General features: G+C 40.4%; 1 long non-coding RNA gene across 1 annotated transcript; it reads right to left on the bottom strand.

The window, feature by feature from the left end:
* Nucleotides 1-345: 345 nt before the first annotated feature.
* Nucleotides 346-4562, bottom strand: LOC104911660 (uncharacterized). Its single transcript, XR_794101.3, has 3 exons — nucleotides 4374-4562; nucleotides 2754-2843; nucleotides 346-1085 (listed from the first exon to the last, which is right to left on the bottom strand). It is a non-coding gene; the product is annotated as an uncharacterized LOC104911660 (long non-coding RNA).
* Between the last annotated feature and the right edge of the window lie 1969 nt (nucleotides 4563-6531).

The raw sequence follows: 6531 nt of genomic DNA, 5'->3' as shown, positions 1-6531 counted from the left end.
AAGTAGGTAAGGAAAATACATTAATAATATAGTACATTAGTAATATAGAACTTAAGATGCTGAAAACCAGCAGAGGGAACATCTGAAAACCTCCTGGTAAAGTATCCAGGTAGGCTAGCCAGATGGCATACTATTTGTTTTCACTACTTCATTTAACATGGAAACGAACTGTTCTTCAACTGAAAAACAAAACCAATTAGAATATTTCTTTCCCTCAGTGTTCCTAAAGCAGCCTCCATTAAAAATCACCAGGGATTTACAAATAAGAGCTTTGCATTTTCTCTTTTGAAGTACAGGTGAAAGATCGGAGACACCTCCTGAGCTCCCATCTGTTTTTAAAAAGAATACTATCTGCACAGCATATAAGTAGGAGATTAGGAACTGTGAGAATAATAGAGGAAAAGGAACTTGAGTTAGTACATTTGTCTTTGGTGTCACTGTCACAACCAAGGAGGATACATCACATATTGTCATGTTCTGGAATTTTTTTATTAATATAAAAATTATGCAGTGAGCTATAGCTCTGAGAAGAACTGAATTGAAAAGACCATTCTTCAGCTAAAGTACAGTCTCATCTCTCAGAGATCTGCTTCTTCAAGGACAGACAACAAGCTAAGCACATATAGCATAATTTTGTCACTGTCCCCAGATAGAAAACTATGAGATACAAAATCCACTGTAAATGCTGGTGGTTTAGAACACATGGGAAACCAGTCATCTTCTATCTTGTGCTGTGGATTAAAAATATGTACTGGGGATAAGAGTAATCTTTAATTCTCTACATAGCCAGAGCTTTCTTTGGAAGAGTTAGTCTGGGATAAAATAAGTGTGGTGGTGAACGATGGGATCCTTTTGTACAACAGCCTCAGGACCATTTTCACACAGAGGGCGGTGACACACAGGAACAGGTTGCCCAGGGAGGTTATGGATGCCCCATCCCTGGAGGCATTCAAGGCCAGGCTGGATGTGGCTCTGGGCAGCCTGGTCCGGTGGTCGGCGACCCTGCACATAGCAGGGGGTTGAAACTAGATGATCATTGTGGTCCTTCTCAACCCAGGCCATTCTGATTCTATGATGACCATTCTCTGAAAGATGAGAATACAAGAAAGCATTAGGAAAATGCCTCACATCTCTGACTGCAAATATTTAAATTAATACTATTCAATATGAAATTTTGGTATGCCAATCAGGACCAAAAATACTCCTTCTAATGAATCCATGGAAAAAATTTCTCTAGTGTCACAAACAGGATTTGGCTCTAATTGCAGTTCTGTCTGTATCTCAAACAAGCCTACTGGTGCCCATTTGGCAGCACACATGATATTACTTACCAGTGATAATACCTAACCAAACTGGTATAGCGCACCATGAAAGTCAGTGTATGGAAAAAGACATATCTATCTGGTGCATTGTGTTGATATTCTTAATACAGTATGGGAAGGCTCTGCAAGTATATTATTATAGCCTATGTACATATGCATCAGATCTAATGATGCAAAAGTCCACGTCAGAAGCTTGAACCAGCATTGCCTGTGTTACTGGACACTGTCTGAAAAGTTGTATTCAAAAGCTGTGTTCTTAGTTGCTTTTTTTCCTCCCCCACCACCAAAGCGGGTTCATATTGAGACTTTTTTCTCATGCGGAAATTTGTTCCCATATTAAAATGGTTTCTTCACCTCCTCTCCCTTCTGCTTTTCCTATCAAAAGATAAGTTCATTGTATTTTACTAAAAGTTAAATAGTTTCATCTATACAAAATGTGAATGCAGACCAGGTATAAGAACATTTAAAGGACAAGCTGCAACTGTGCTTGACTAATTTCAGCAGATATGTGGGAAATTGGACCAATGGAGTGAATGTTTCAGAGCCTCCGGATGAATCACACAGATCGCTCTGCAGGGCACGGTACTTGAGCACCTGCAAGAGAATGCTTGTGCTATAAGAATAGCATGAAAGTGGCTAAAAAGGAGAGATAGATAATTTGGATTTAATGTTTTCATAGGTTATCCACCTGCATACATATATTTAATTGAATCTCAGGAAGTTACTTCTGCTTAATCAATAGGAAGGATGGATATATTATGTGGACATAGAATTTTGGAAATACATAGGGATTTCATGCAGTGTTCAGACTGCGTTATCTTATTTATTAAAGACTAATATTGCAGTTGCTGAATTTTACAATAAAATAAATTTGGAAAACTTAGATGAGTTCTTCATTTTAAGAATTAATTTCAATACACAGCCTTGTAATTACATTACATATTAAAAAATACACTGTATAATTAAATAGTTACCTATTAAACATAGAACCAGGCAGACTTATAAAATGATACCCCTACAATACTTTATTTTAAGTCCCATAACAATTTTAAAATACTGAATCTTTCCTTAGAATGTCTGTATGGGTACATTAAGACATTAGGAGGAGATTAACTCTGACAAAATAGAAATCTGAACAACGTTTGGTTCTACATTTGATTTTCTCAGGGTTTGTAAACCAGCAGAGAAAATAGGGTTGTTAGGCTTTTCTTTGTTTGTCGGCTTGTTTTTTTTTTTTCCCCCAGCACATTTTCTTTCATTCATTCACTCAGTCATTCTGTAGAAAGAGACAGCAATAGATAGTTTAATTATATGCTAAAAGATCAAAAGCTGCCTCCATATGATTACACAGTTCCAAAAAAGAGCAGTCACCAAAATAGTATCCACCAAACCAAATGACATCGGCTGTAACCTCAAAGGAGCACACTGTACCTCATGCATGTGGCACAATCTGCTCTACTGTGAGATCTCTTTTCTTTAAGAGGGAGGCTTCACGTGTCCCAAAAAAGCATAGCTTCAGAACTGTAAGAAGAAAAAGCAGAATGGGCACTGAGCTCTTAGAAAGGAAGCCCTGTCCTGAGCACTGTGCAGCGCAGCGGCTGGAGCAGTGAGCGCTCCGGGACACTTCCCATGAGGATAACTTTCCCATCACTGCCCCAGCCTAAGGGCTGAGCTATCCCATGGCCAGGGATCGCTGCAGGGCATGGCAGCCCGAGGGAATCTTACATAGCACGTGCCAGGCACTGCGCTGCCTCGCAGCCAGCAAAAAATATCCTGGTGTTTCTATGCCATGAAGCCTCTGGGGCTGCAGAACAAATCTGTCTCCTGGGTGGTGTGTGAGCCAGCGACAGGGTGTAAGGAACCACAGCAGCAGTCCCAGGGACAGTGATGGAGCAGAGGGATCTCTGGTGGCTTTTCAAGAGCTATTACAGAAGATCTACAGATTTTAGTACCAGATTTACTGCTTGTGCCAGAAAGGGGGAATAATTTTCCCTGAGCTCCTGCCTTGCCCATTTGAGGGAAGCTCCAGGGAAAACTAACAACGCTCTGCTTTCCACGAGGGAAAGAGAATATCTCAGTGCACAGTGACAATTGTTTTTTTCCTACAAAACTATCGAGTATATATTACATTTTATCAGCGTTCATAATTATGCTAAGAATTAAATTGAATGGAATGTGAATGACTCCAGGTCAACAAGCTATTAACTCACAGGCTATTTTACCAGATGGTTAATGTGCACTTCTCCTCTTCCTCTCATTGTAAAAGTGAAATGAATGACTAAGTTGATAAGGACATCAGCAATCATAGCTGCAGCAGAGCTCAGCAGAAATGAAAAACAACCTTCTGTGCACAAACAAACAGTCCAGATATATGAAGAGCATACGGTTTCTGACATTTGTACAGCATGTGCAACTAGGAAAGAAGCAATATACAAGGCAGACTCATTTGCTTGTAACAAATTCCTATTTGAAACATACTGTAGAAATGAATGAATTCTCAGCTCAGACTGAGAGGAAGATAAAGTGCTGTTCTCTGAGCTACACCTACACAAAGTCCCTCTGTCTTACAGTTTTTCGATCATTAGGGACAACTTTTCATACTTTTCCCAGTAGGTGCAGGAAATAGGTTCTTTAGGAAACACGTGGCAATCTAGCAACTGGATGGAACAGACAGGCTGTTTCAAGTCAGCAAATGAGACTGTGTACGACACGGGTGTCTCTACTGACAGCCTATCGTGTCACAAAACTGCTGAACCTTCACTCGTTCCTTTGGAAACTTAAAATCTGCTCAACAGCAGACAGTACAGAGAAGGGCGGGCCACAAAAACTTGTCTTCTGTCTGCCTTTGCAGTAGAATGATGAATGTTAACATGAGCAAGAAAAAGTAATTTTTCTCAAGAGCCCTTTGTGGCTGCCTGCTTTGCCTCTGCCCATGGGCAGTGTTTAATCAATGGATATACAGATGGTATGTATGTGTATATATATATATATATATATCCAGGAGCTTGGCTAATATAATTTACATTGGAGAAATGAGAGAAAGTCACTCACCCTGTCCTGAGCTTGAAAGATGAACTCCTGATGGAGCAGATCTCCAGAGAGATCCTTCCCCACTGGCAGTCAGCTCTTAAATGGGTCTAGGAGAGGTGGAGCCAGGCTCCACCCCTTCCTGCAGCACAGGTGAATTGCCTTCACCTGTGCTCCCGTGGCTGACTCATTGCTCGCCTCAGGTGATCAATCAAAGGTTCAGGCCGTGATTCAGCAGCCCCATACAGGCAGCCATGGCTGGTGGGTGGCCAGAGGCTGGGTCTGTCCCTTGCTGCCAGCTGATGAGCGTGTGGGCTGTGTGTGAATCTAGTACTAGGTGCTCCCTTCCTATTTATTAATATCTCCCCACCATTCTTCCTAAACTGCAGAAGTTTGGGAGGGCAAAGATGTGAATCATTGTTCTGTGCCTTACCTAATTCTGCAAGTAATAACTAGAGTGCTTTCTGGCAAATCTTCTATCTTATCTCTTGAAATTAGGCTGTAGTTTGGGGGGAACACCTTTCTCTTGGGGTTCTAAATGTGTTTCGTGCTTCCCTCAGCTGCTGGTCTGTCCCCTTGCCTCGTCCTTCTGTCTGTCCATCCAGCAGGAGGGCATGGAGCAGGGCTCCATCAAGTGCCTTCCAATAAAGGCAGGTGGTGAGCAAGCCAAAGAGATCTGTACTTTAGCCATAGTCTGGTCTTTCTGTGTGTGATATGCTCCCTGCACTGCATCTCTGTGTGTGTAATAACACATGGCATAGCAATAAATTAACACACTCAGAGGGTCTGATCACACTTCCTCCTGCTTTTGTCACCTACTGTAGGAACAGTGATTCTATAATATTTGCTCGCCACTGAACTAGTCACCTAGAGGGTTTAAGAAGGTCATCATTAAATAAAATATTCTATCTGACTGCTTATTTTGGTCTTTGGGATGTAACAAATTAAACTCCAGCTACTTCTGAAGCAGTTCCAAACAAAACAGTGCGTCTACCTGAAGCCAAGACAAGAAGACTTCCATGCAGAGTCTCTATTTTAATACCTTTCCCTTTAAATGTCTTCTAAAATTTGTTTAAAATCCTTGAATCAAGTCCTCATAAATGTTTTCATCTTTTCCAAAACTATTTAATCATCTAATTCAAGCTATCAGTTGTATAAATTGTACCAAAAATCTTAAGGAAATTATTAATCTAATTTTTAGTAACACGATAAATATGCATTAACAATTAAAAAAAACACACATTATTTTACCTGTTATTAAGCTGTAAGAATCTCCAGAAGATATAGGAGAGGACTTGCAAATAATAATATACTTAATCTAGACTTTAGAAAAGCCTTCAACAAGCCCTGCAGCAGATGAACTAACCAATTTTTAACAAAACTAAAGTCTTCTTGAAGAAACTAATCATTTGTGAGGAAAGAGGTGAAGCATGACTTTCAAACATGCTGCTAGAATGTGAAATACATAAAGATGTGCTCAGTATTCTGTGTGGCAAAAGATAAACAGTGAAACAGATCCAGAACAATGAATGTCTCTGGTCAACAGCACAGTGACTAGCAATAACAAGCATGCAGATTGCTCCAAGGAAAAGCAACAAGTAACACTGAAAATACACCACTGTATTGGATGGAAGTGGTATGGTCCCAACAAGCGGGATGCCCGGTTGTTGGCTGCAGAATCACAAAGGCCTGGGCAAGAAGGGAGAAGAATGAAAGCAGTGGGAGGTGATGAAGGCTGTCTCTCTGAAGGGGAGCTATGAAAAAGTGTTTACAGAACAGATAACAAAACAGCACTTAGCGCAGGACACTGGCAATAATGAATATTATATGGAGTAGTAAACGAGCACTTCTTACACTATCTCATAACAAGAGAGACGCTTGATGAAAATGAAAACAATACATTTAAAATAGAGGGCAGCTTTTTTTTTCTCTTAACGATGTAGATGATTCCATAATAACACTCTGCAAGATTTGTGGCATCAGTGTTAACTGACAATGACCTGAAGATTTCACACCCAATTCATAATATTGGAGTGGAGCACACCCCATAAAAAAAATAAAGGGGCCTTTTGGAAATGGAAGCCATCCTACCTTTCCTGTTTAATCCCCTTTTGTAAAACAAAAAGTACAGTGGCTTTAACAGAACTAGGAGGCCGGAGTCATTAGGAAGAAGATGGAGTGA

Source organism: Meleagris gallopavo, chromosome 7 (assembly GCF_905368555.1).
Source record: "Meleagris gallopavo chromosome 7, MGAL_WU_HG_1.1, whole genome shotgun sequence".
NCBI lineage: Eukaryota > Metazoa > Chordata > Aves > Galliformes > Phasianidae > Meleagris > Meleagris gallopavo.
Note: the sequence above shows the minus strand (reverse complement) of the source record. Positions and strands in the feature narration are given on the sequence as shown.